This window comes from Capra hircus, chromosome 11 (genome assembly GCF_001704415.2).
Source record: "Capra hircus breed San Clemente chromosome 11, ASM170441v1, whole genome shotgun sequence".
Lineage (NCBI taxonomy): Eukaryota > Metazoa > Chordata > Mammalia > Artiodactyla > Bovidae > Capra > Capra hircus.
In genome coordinates, this window is record NC_030818.1 from 44806262 (window position 1) to 44819013 (window position 12752).

Sequence of the window (12752 nt, forward strand, 5' to 3'; positions counted from 1 at the left end):
TGGCATAAAATTGCCACATTGCTCTTTGCTATGTCTGCTGTCATTGAGGATGGAGATAAATGGATTCATGGAAACCTCAAGGGATGGGAAAGATGTCTCCTGATCAATAATGGTGATGATTTCACAAATGGAGACCTTAAAATGTTCCTGTAAGTTGATAATTCCACTACAGTCTGTGTCCAGGATCACTGAGACCAGCTGTGGAGTCTATGATCTCAGGTTCACATCACAGGGGCAGAAATGGACAGCGGTAAGAACTTTATGCATAATTACCTGGCTTCCATAGTAACCAGAGATAGGCTCTCAAATCCTTCATTTCAGTTGCTCAGTCCTGTCCAACTCTTTGCAGTTCCATGGACTGCAGAACACCAAGCTTACCTGTCCATCACCAACTCCTGGAGCCTGCTCAAACTCATGTCCATTGAGTTGGTGATACCATCCAACCATCTCATCCTCTGTCATCCGCTTCTCCTCCTGCTCTCAGTCTTTCCCAGCATCAGGTGGCCAAAGTATTGGAGCTTCAGCTTCAGCATCAGTCCTTCCAGTGAATATTCAGGACTGATTTCCTTTAGGATTGACTGGTATGATCTTCCTGCGGTCCAAGGGACTCTCAAGAGTCTTCTCCAACACCACTGTTCAAAAGCATCAATTCTTCAGTGTTCAGCTTTCTTTACAGTCCAACTCTCACATCCATACATGAGTACTTGAAAAACCATAGCTTTGACTAGATGGACCTTTGTTGGCAAGGTAATGTCTCTGCTTTTTAATGTGCTGTCTAGTTTGGTCATAACTTTTCTTCCAAGGAGCAAGTGTCTTTTAATTTCATGGCTGCAGTCATCATCTGCAGTCATTTTGGAGCCCAAGAAAATAAAATTTCTGTTTCCATTTTTTCCCTATCTATTTGCCATGAAGGGATGGGACCAGATGCCATGATCTTCGTTTTTCAGATGTTGAGTTTTAAGCCAACTTTTTCACTCTCCTCTTTCACTTTCATCAAGAGGCTATTTAGTTCCTCTTGGCTTTCTGCCATAAAGCTGGTGTCATCTGCATATCTGAGGTTATTGATATTTCTCCTGGCAATCTTGATTCCAACTTGTGTTTCCTAGCCTGGCATGTCGCATGATGTACTCTGCATAGAAGTTAAGTAAGTAGGATGACAATATACAGCCTTGATGCACTCCTTTCCCAATTTGGGAGCAGTCTGTTGTTCCATGTCCAGTTCTAACTGTATGCAGAGAAATCTGCATACAGACTTCTCTGGAGGCAGGTGGGTGTTCTAGTATTCCCATCTCTTGAAGAATTTTCCAGAGTTTGTTGTGACCCACATAGTCAAAGACTTTAGTGTAGTCAGCGAAGCAGAAGTAGATGTTTTTCTGGAATTCTTTTGATTTTTGTATGATCCAACAGATGTTGGCAATTTGATCTCTGGTTCCTCTGCTTCTTCAAAATCCAGCTTGTACATCTGGAAGTTCTCAGTTCACATACTATTGAAGACTAGCTTGGAGAATTTTGAGCATTACTTTGCTAGCATGTGAGATTAGGGCAATTGTGCAGTAGTCTGAACATTCTTTGGCATTGCTTTTCTTTGGGATTGGAATGAAAACTGACCTTTTCCAGTCCTGTGGCCACTGCTGAGTTTTCCAAATTTGCTAGCATATTGAATGCAGCACCTTCACAGCATCATCTTTTAGGATCTGAAATAGCTCATCTGGAATTCTGTCACCTTCTTTAGCTTTGTTTGTAGTGAGGCTTCCTAAGACCCACTTGACTTTGCACTCTAGGATGTCTGGCTCTAGGTGAGTGATCACACCATCATGGTTATCCAGGTCATTAAGACCTTTTTTGTACAGTTCTTCTGTGTATTCTTGCCACCTCTTCTTAATATCTTCTGCTTCTGTTAAGTCCATGTTCTGTTAGGTCTATACAATTTCTGTCCTTTATTGTGCCCATTTTTGCATGAAATATTCCCTTAGTATCCCTAATTTTCTTGAAGAGACCTCTAGTCTTTCCCATTCTATTGTTTTCCTCTATTTTTTGCACTGATCACTTAGGAAGTCTTTCTTATCTCTCCTTGTTTTTTGAGATCAACTCTCAAATCCTTAATTCAAAATAATAATGGCCACCACTTGAGCCCTAAGTGCTGGCTAGTATAACTATATACTACATACACACACAGACACACACACAGACACACACACACATATATGCTGCTGCCAAGTCACTCCATGTCCGACTGTGCGACCCCATAGACGGCAGCCCACCAGTCTCCCCCTCCCTGGGATTCTCTAGGCAAGAATACTGAAGTGGGTTGCCATTTCCTTCTCCAATGCATGAAAGTGAAAAGTTAAAGTGAAGTCACTCAGTTGTGTCTGACTCTTAGTGACCCCCATGGACTGCAGCCTACCAGTCCTCTGTCCATGGGATTTTCCAGACAAGAGTACTGGAGTGGGGTGCCATTGCCTTCTCCAATATATATATATATATAATTTTATATATGTAATCACAGCATGGCTGTGAAATTTTACTATTTTATATTACTTTTATCTTCATTTTAGAGAATAGGAAACTGAGGCCTTGGAGGTTTAATAAACTACACAGCTAGGGTGGAGAAGAATTTCACAGCAAAGCAATTTCATTCTAAAACTCACGTTCTTAATCACTGCAATAAATTTCCTGTCATTACAACTTCACAAACCTCCACATGTAAATCTAAAGTTACAAAAATTTTAAATGCCTTTATTTTGATTTTCCAATATTACATTCTGACTTAATAAGTCTCCAAATTGTCTATGTTACTTACTTTAACTGCCTTGGGCTAGACATTCATGAAAACTGAAGAGTCCTCATCAAATTTTCTCTAGAATCTTGAGTTTCTCAAAAGAAACAAGAGAACACCCTCATTGACATCATGCTAAATCTTCCCTGAGTGTTGGCAGAGCTGAACGTATCTGAGTGCTGGTCCCAGAGACCTCACCGACTCCTTGCTGATGGAGTTGATCCATTTTCAATGCTACTTCAGGTGTGAAAATATTAAAGGTATGAACCACCCAAATGGAAGGAAGCTGCTAGAGAGACCAACTGGTTCCATTAGGTGCACCTACGCACATGGCTGAGCCTCTTAATGATGGTCTGAACTGTTTCTCTCCAGCTTTTCCCAGCCCTGCCACCCGTCATGTGCTTTGCTCAGAACTGCAGCTTAATTGACTGCGTGGAGTTATCGTCTTTCCTTGATAGAGGGAGTTACGTTATCTGCCCTGTGGCCGAGGACAGTTTCGTGCATCCTGACCTTGCTTGGTGTCGATGTGACAGGCACGTAGAACTGAGTGATTCTCTGCACCACTAAGCACAGATGGGACATTTAGGATAGGGTGGCTGCTGTCACCTTGCTGTGAAATGACTGAAGCTTTCATGTGATTTTTGTATCCGGAAAGAGTCGAAGTGGAGCCTGGGGCACAGTTTTCCTGAAAGCCCTTCCCTGAAACGTGGATGGCCTGTGACTCTGAGCAGCCAGGAATCACAGCTGGTCTTTCCAGTGGTGCTGGCAGTAGCTCTTCAATCCTGTTTTCCATCCCAGAGAAACCAAGTTAAACCTGACTCTGGTATCAGGGGTCAGGCATAGACACTAAGAGACACACGGAGCTCATTGTCTTAGTGATTATGCTTTTTTTTTTTTTTTGCTATTTGTGGACCAAAAAGCATTTTTTTTAAAAATAGCAATTTCGCAGGCAAGAATACTGGAATGGGTTGCCATTTCCTTCTCCAGAGGATATTCCTGACCCAGAGATCAAACCTGCCTTTCCTGTGTCTCCCACACTGCAGGCGGGATTTTTTTTTTTTTTTTTTTTACCATTGAGCCACCTAGGAAGCCCAATATCTACCTATCCAGGGATCATTATACTGGCGTATGCTGGGCATCAGCTGCTAAAAAAGGGAGAGGAAAGAGGAGGTTGTGAGCTCATGAAAACCACTGATTGAATCATCTTATTTCATTCTCTTGACAACCCTGAGTATGTGGTCCCATCACCACAAGCATGGTAACTGAGGCTCCTGGAGTGAGTGACTTGCTTGAGTGCCATAAATAAAAAATAGAATAGTTGAAATTCACGCTTGTTTCACTGACTTCAGAGCCCAGTCACTATCTTGAGAACATTGTCCTGCCTCCATAAAACTGCCCATGCAGTGGAGGAGAATATGCAGCAAAGAACTGTTCAAAACAAAGGATATATTGATGTATTAATTTTTAAAAGTCTATCTGGATGCTGTCACGTGCAGGCCATGTGCTGCAGACTGAGGACGGTCACAGCATGAACCGTAGCTCATGGTCATTGAGAACTGACTACGGATCAGACACTTCAATTCTCTCTCTCATTTAAATCTTACAACAGTACCATGGGGTAGTCGCTATTGACCCTCAAACTATTTTGTTTTCCTTTAAAAGTAAAATGTTATAGTTAAGTTTTAAAATTAGTTTTATTGGTGTATAGTTGGTATATATCTTTTCAATGTGTTAATTTCTTGTTGTTGTCTGTACAGCAAAATGAATAAGCCACATGTATGCATATCTGCAGAGTTTCCCTGGTGGCTCAGTGGTCAAGAATCCACCTGCAGTTCAGGAGACCTGGGTTCGATCCCTAGCTTGGGTAGATCCCCTGGAGAAGGAAATGGTAACCCACTCAAGTATCTTGCCTGGAGAATTCCATGGACAGAGGAGCCTGGGGGGCTACAGTATGGGGTCACAGAGTTGGACACGACTGAGTGACTTACTCCATTACTCCACTCATTTTGCTCTACAGTAGGTTCTCACTAGTTATCTATTTTATGCATAGTATCAGTAGTATATCATTGGTTGGTTGGTTTAGTCGCCAAGTCGTGTCCAACTCTTGCGATCCCATGGACTAGAGCCTGTCAGACTCCTCTGTCCATGGGATTCTCCAGGCAAGAATACTGGAGTGGGTTGCCATTTCCTTCTCCAAGTATATAATTAAGTTAAAGAAAGAGAACAATAAAATATAATTTAACTAGACACAGAAACCTGGTGGTGGGATGTCTGCAGTCATAGTACAATTAATTTTTCATTGACTTAACTAATTAAATTAATCATTTAGTTATTATAGTGCTAATATTTATTCTTATTTAACAGGATTATTTTTTTAAGATGCTGACATTATTTGGCTACTCAGTCTGAGGATTGCATCATTTGTTTTTATAGGTCTGATTACTTGTGTGCTTGTCTCAAATTTTCAGATTTCCTGAACTAAATACATTCTTAGTGTCGTGGACATGATCTTTGGGTAGAAGGCAGAAATGTTTTTTCTCCAACTGTAGATGTGCTAGATATCATCACTGTACTGAGAGAATGGCCCTCCCGACCTGGGGAGATAGTGATGAAAAATCACTACAGGACTCTTTTGAGGCCCCAAACTAATTTGTTTACATATACACAGTGGAATATTGAAAGTAAAAGTCCCTCTGTCGTGTCTGACTCTTTGCGACCCCAAAGACTGTAGCCTTTGGCATAGTCAATAAAGCAGAAACAGATGTTTTTCTGGAACTCTCTTGCTTTATCCATGATCCAGCAGATGTTGGCAATGTGATCTCTGGTTCCTCTGCCTTTCTAAATCCAGCTTGAACATCTGGAAGTTCACGGTTCATGTATTGCTGAAGCCTAGCTTGGAGAATGTTGAGCATTCCTTTACTAGCATGTGAGATGAGTGCAATTGTGTGGTAGTTTGAGCATTCTTTGGCGTTGCCTTTCTTTGGGATTGAAATCAAAACTGACCTTTTCCAGTCCTGTGGCCACTGCTGAGTTTTCCAAATTTGATGGCAGATTGAGTGAAGCACTTTCACAGCATCATCTTTTAGGATTTGAAATAGCTCTACTGGAATTCCATCACCTCCACCAGCTTTGTTTGTAGTGATGCTTTCTAAGGCCCACTTGACTTCACATTCCAGGATGTCTGGCCTAGGTGAGTGATCACACCATCGTGATTATCTTGGTCGTGAAGATCTTTTTTGTACAGTTCTTCTGTGTATTTTTGCCACCTCTTCTTAATATCTTCTGCTTCTGTTAGATCCATACCATTTCTGTCCTTTATTGAGCCCATCTTTGCATGAAATGTTCCCTTGTTATCTCTAATTTTCTTGATGAGATCTCTAGTCTTTCCCATTCTGTTCTTTTCCTCTATTTCTTTGCATTGATTGCTGAGGAAGGCTTTCTTATCTCTCCTAGCTATTCTTTGGAACTCTGCATTCAGATGCTCATATCTTTCCTTTTCTCCTTTGTTTTTCACTTCTCTTCTTTTCACAGCTATTTATAAGGCCTCCGCAGACAGCCATTTTGCTTTTTTGCATTTCTTTTCCATGGGGATGGTCTTGATCCCTGTCTCCTGTACAATGTCACGAATCTCATTCCATAGTTCATCAGGCACTCTATCTATCAGATCTAGGCCCTTAAGTCTATTTCTCACTTCCACTGTATAATCATAAGGGATTTGATTTAGGTCATACCTGAATGGTCTAGCAGTTTTCCCTACTTTCTTCAATTTAAGTCTGAATTTGGCAATAAGGAGTTCATGATCTGAGCCACAGTTAGCTCCTGGTCTTGTTTTTCTTGACTGTTTAGAGCTTCTCCATCTTTGGCTGCAAAGAATATAATCAATCTGATTTCAGTGTTGACCATCTGGTGATGTCCATGCGTAAAGTCTTCTCTTGTGTTGTTGGAAGAGGGTGTTTGCTATGACCAGTGTATTCTCTTGGTTAAACTATTAGCCTTTGCCCTGCTTCATTCTGTATTCCAAGGCCAAATTTGCCTGTTACTCTAGGTGTTTCTTGACTTCCTACTTTTGCATTCCAGCCCTCTATAATGAAAAGGACATCTTTTTTGGGTGTTAGTTCTAAAAGTTCTTGTAGGTCTTCATAGAACCATTCAACTTCAGCTTCTTCAGCATTACTGGTTGAAGCATAGAGTTGGATTACTGTGATATTGAATGGTTTGCCTTGGAAATGAACAGAGATCATTCTGTCATTTTTGTGGGAATACCAGACCACCTGAACTGTGTCTTGAGAAACCTATATGCAGGTCAGGAAGCAACAGTTAGAACTGGACATGGAACTACAGACTGGTTCCAAATAGGAAAAGGAGTACGTCAAGGCTATATATTGTCACCCTGCTTATTTAAATTATACGCAGAGTACATCATGAGAAATGCTGGGCTGGAAGAAGCATAAGCTGGAATCAAAATTGCTGGGAGAAATATCAATAACCTCAGATATGCAGATGACACCACCCTTATGGCAGAAAGTGAAGAGGAGCTAAAAAGCCTCTTGATGAAAGTAAAAGAGGAGAGTGAAAAAGTTGGCTTAAAGCTCAACATTCAGAAAACGAAGATCATGGCATCTGGTCCCATTACTTCATTGGAAATAGATGGGGAAACAGTGTCAGACTTTATTTTGGGGGGCTCCAAAATCACTGCAGATGGTGATTGCAACCATGAAATTAAAAGACGCTTACTCCTTGGAAGAAAGGTTATGACCAACCTAGATAGCATATTCAAAAGCAGAGACATTACTTTGCCAACAGAGGTCTGTGTAGTCAAGGCTATGGTTTTTCCAGTGGTCATGTATAGATCGAGAGTTGGACTGTGAAGAAAGCTGAGCACCTAAGAATTGATGCTTTTGAACTGTGGTATTGGCGAAGACTCTTGAGAGTCCCTTGGACTGCAAGGAGATCCAACCAGTCCATTCTAAAGGAGATCAGTCCTGGGTGTTCTTTGGAAAGAATGATGCTAAAGCTGAAACTCCAGTACTTTGGTCACCTCGCATGAAGAGTTGACTCATTGGAAAAGACTCTGATGCTGGGAGGGATTGGGGGCAGGAGGAAAAGGGGACGACAGAGGATGAGAGGGCTGGATGGCATCACTGACTCGATGGATGTGAGTTTAAGTGAACTCCAGGAGATGGTGATGGACAGGGAGGCGTGCTACAATTAATGGGGTTACAAAGAGTCGGACACGACTGAGCAACTGAACTGAACTGAACTGAGACTGTAGCCTACCAGGCTTCTTTGTCCATGGAATTCTGCAGTCCAGAATACTGGAATGAGTAGCTGTTCCCTCTCCAGGGGATCTTCCCAACCCAGGGATTGAACCCAGGTCTTCCACATTGCATGTAAATTCTTTAACGTCTGAGCCACCAGGGAAGCCCACAGTGAAATATTACTCAGCCATAAAAAAGAATGAAATTAGGTCATTTGCAGCAACATGGATGGACCCAGAGACTGTCAAACTAAGTGAAGTAAGTCAGAGAAAGACAAATATAATATGATATGGTTTACATGTGGAATCTAAAGAAATGGTACCAATAAACTTATCTACAAAACAGATGTAGAGTCACAGATGTAGAAAACAAACTTTGGGTTACCGGGAGGGGGGTAAGGTGAAAGGGTTAAATTGGCAGACCGGGGTTGAAATATACAGAGTATTATGTATAAAATAGATAACCAATGGAATCTACTGTATAGCACAGGGAACCCTACTCAACACTATGTTCATATGTAACTGATTTACTTTGTTGCACAGCAGAAACTAGCGCAACTCTGTGAGTCAACTATCCTTCAATCATTTTTTTTTTTGATTGAAGGTAGGGTAGTGTGGCTACACTGTTAGTGACTCCTCTGGGTTAGAACACTGAGGGCTCTTCTTAACATGACAGAGATGTTCTATGGGAAGGCAGACACAGTAAGGCATTATCACCCCATTAACACTTTATTAGGGAAGATCTTTGCAGATTGTCCATTTTATCTCTTCACTTTGCCCAGGGCAGGCTCTTATGTTCCTGAAATGTTCAGTATGGTTAATAGTCAAAGAAAGGAAAAAAATAAATTGACCTTCGAGCAGCTGCATCCGGCAGTGTAGACTCTAGCAGATGGCAGTGAAGTGCGAAATCCTGGCTGTGATTTAATCCCTAAGCTGTGAGACAGCCTCAGGGAAGGAGCAACTGGACAGGGAAGTAGCCACATTGATAGTTTCATTTTTGTGCCATGTACCCAGTACCATGGGCTTCCCTGGGGCTCAGTGATAGAGATCCTGCCTGCCAATGCAGGAGACATGGGTTTGATCCTTGGGTCATGAAAATCCCCTGGAGAAGGAAATGGCAACCCACTACAGTATTCTTGCCTGGGAAACCCAATGGACAGAAGAGCCTGGTGGGCTATAGTCCATGTGGTCAAAAAAAGAGTTGGGCAAAACTGAATGACAGCAACCCAGTACTTTGTTAGGCATGCGGCCCAAACTATCTAAGCTAACATGTGCAAGAAAGCTGTAAGGCACACACACTTCTATTATCCTCATTTTCTGATGGGGAAAATTAACTACCTCAGTTAATGTCATGCATCTATTACATTATGGAGCAGGACGGACCCCAGGACTCTGTGACATCAAAGCCATGTTAAGGCCTTCAGGCTGCACCAGTGCAGATTCTATGAAGACATGTGTCTGTCCAGGATGAGTCTCCTCAGACGGACCTCTTCCCGCTCTGAGGTTTGTGAGCCAGTGGGGTCTTCAGAGATGTTTGTGGGAGAAAGTCATCATTTTCAAGGTGTGTAGCTCTCTCTACTTTCCCCTGTGGCTTCTCCTTCCCACTGGAGCTCGTACATGTTGGCAACCTCCTGTAGGAATACTTCTGGGCTTGAAAACAGCATAGAGAAAGGTCACCAACAGCCCATCAGCAAAGCCAGCTGCGGGCTGAAGCCTTGTCCATGGGCTATGCTTGTGTTTGCTGGAGACTCACAGCAGTCACAGTGCTACAAGTGAGCCTCTGCAATCGGGACTGCGACCGGGCAGGTTACCATGTCTCCAGGTGGAAGAATGGCTCTAACTGCTGGACCTGTGCTCCTATCAATGGGAAAATTCTGTTGAGACTGGAACTTGGATCATACCCTACCTTCACTGTTAGTCTAAGGGTTAGGGAGGACTTTATGTAAAAAGAAAAATTCAGGTGCTCTATGTAGGTGTACTGGTCTTGAGAATCTGGCTGAAGAATATAAACAGGATACAAAACCCAGAAATAGGACATGACAGCATTTCCCCAAATGTGTAGATCTGTGAAAATTGTACTGGAGAATCTGCACATTTCACTGCACTATAAATACATCAGATGCTGGGCACACTTTGAGAATACTCCTCCCTTTGCTCTGTGATCAGGAGTAGCTAAAGGGCTCTGCCGTGACTTGGATCCTGGTCCCAAGACAGCATTTCTCATCTGTGGTTGGTCTCTTCATTTGCCCACCAGGGTCCTGTGGTCCCTGACGAGCACAGCAGCCCGTGGGCATCTGATCAGCACTCTATCCTAGCTCTTTCTAAGAGTATCAGGTTATGAGGACTTGAAAGTCAAAATGCTAGACTTTATATCCAGTCTGTCCTTATTGGCTTCCCAGCTCCCAGACTCTGCTGACGTCTGAGTTCCTGTGATTAAGCTTTTCTGGGCTAAAACCCAGTGTCCCTTAATGCCAGGGCAGTCTAAGCTGTTACAAATGAGAACCCCCAAATTAAAATGCCTAGTTCTTCTCCCTTATTGCCTCTTCACCTATTTTCCCTTGAAGGTCATCAGTATTTAGGCACTGAAGAGAAACCTGGGGAAGATGCAGACAGAATAGAAAGTTTGCATGATGTGGGAAACAGGCCAGATGCAAAAGGAAGTCAGGTAGATCAGCAATTTCTCTATGAATTAATATCTGTCATCATTTTACCTTATTATAAGTAAATAAAGGGATTTATCCATGTGATTGTAGGCTATCATTATAAAGATATTTTGATGAAGTTGGTGATATCTAATATTGATCAACTTGAAAGGAAGCATCAGACATATTTATACAGAGATTTCAGGGACCAATCAACTCTAGTATTCCTGCCTGTAGACTCTCATGGACAGAGGAATCTGGCGGGCTGCAGTCCATGGGGTTGCAATAAAGTCAGACACAACTTAGCAACTAAACAACAGATCAACTCCAAGGAATCTTGATGAGGTCAGCTGGCCTTTAGCCCTTTTTGTCAAGAAGCTAACAGTCTATCAACAAGACAATGGGGCATATAAGGAAGTGTTCAGTATGACACATTGCTTGCTATTCATCTGATTAGTTCTTCTGGAGAGTGGTCACATATTCATTTCTTAAAATTTAAATTGGTATACAACATTGAGTAACTTTGAAGTCAAAGAGTTCAAAGTTCGCGATCTCCAGCGCAATGTGGAACCTCAGGGCACTTCTGCAGAGTCTCTTCAGATTGACCGGAAGGCCCAGTGCAGACTTTCTTCCCCTGGACAGATTCTCACACATCCTGGGATGTAGCCAGAGCAATCAATCGTGACTATTGATCTGTGTGTCTCCTCCTTAAACGGTTACTGGGGGGACTCTGCTTTAGTCCCAGTGTCTCATGCAGTGCCCGGCACATGTAATTCCTCAAAAGAAAGTGCTGACTGAATAAATGAAGAAACACTATGCATGCTTGTGGCTCCTAGCAAGTTAGATCCTCAGTGCAGCTCGGTCAGGATCTACAGGCACCCAAAGGAGGTATATTCCTGGTGTAGCAGCTGTTACATCACTAGGTGCTTTTTTTTCAAGTCTTTTATTGAATTTGTTACAATATTGTTTCTGTGTTATGGTTTGGTTTTTTTGGCCATGAGGCATGTGGAATCTTAGCCCCCCGACCGGGGATTGAACCCATACCACTTGCATTGGAAGGCAAAGTCTTAGCCACTGGACTGCTGGGAAGTCCCATCACTGGGTGCTTAGACAAAGATGCTATTTCTCTGGTCCAGGTGACAGGATGTGAGGTGTGTGGGCAGGTCAGGGCCCCAGAAACAGCACCCAGGCAGCAAAAGGCTGTAAAGATAAAACTGTGGTCAAAATGGACTGTGAGGTGCCTGTGAGGCTGTCACCTCTTTCTCAGTAACAGTTTATTACATAGGAAACACGAAGGAAAGAGCCCAGTGTTCAGTCCCAGTGTAACCACCTTGTAAGCCCATCACCTAATAAGTCACTTAACAGTGCTGAATTCCAAAACCCTATGTGATTTGTATCAGCGAGTAGCTGTATTAAAGGTGTATTCTCAGTCATGTCCAGCTCTTTGCTACCCCATGGATTGTAGCTTGCCAGGCTCCTTTTTCCATTGGATTTCCCAGGCAAGAATACTGGATTGGGTTACCATTTCCTTCTCTAGGGGATCTTCACAACCCAGGGATAGAACTCACATCTTATGTCTCCTTCATCAGCAGTGTATTCTCTACCACTAGCGCCAGCTGGGAAGCCCCCATCTCTTCTATAAACAACATCTTAGGGGTTGTCTAGTTACACAAAAGAGGCATCTGTTTCTAAAACTACCTGTGCTTAAGAAAAGCTGGTAAGCTTTGCAAGGTCACAGCCAATTGGTGACCAACTCAGGAAGATAATTTGAGATCTTAGATTCATGGACACTAGTTCAGCTATTTGGTTTATCCTGGAAGTGAAGCTGGAGCCAAGTGTGCTAACCTGATTGAGTCTATTTTTTCTCATCCCTGGAAGTGGACACCTGAGCCAAAAAACATGCCAGTACCTGTCCTCTTTATTTGTTGTCTTTATCTTGTTTTGCTCCCTTCATAACATCATGTGTGTAATTTTTTAAAGTTGTTATTATAACATGAATGAAATGTACTCTCTTTTCATCTTCTGATTGCTTGAAACCACATAAAAGCAAGTGAATATGATGGGAATTAAGTTTTGG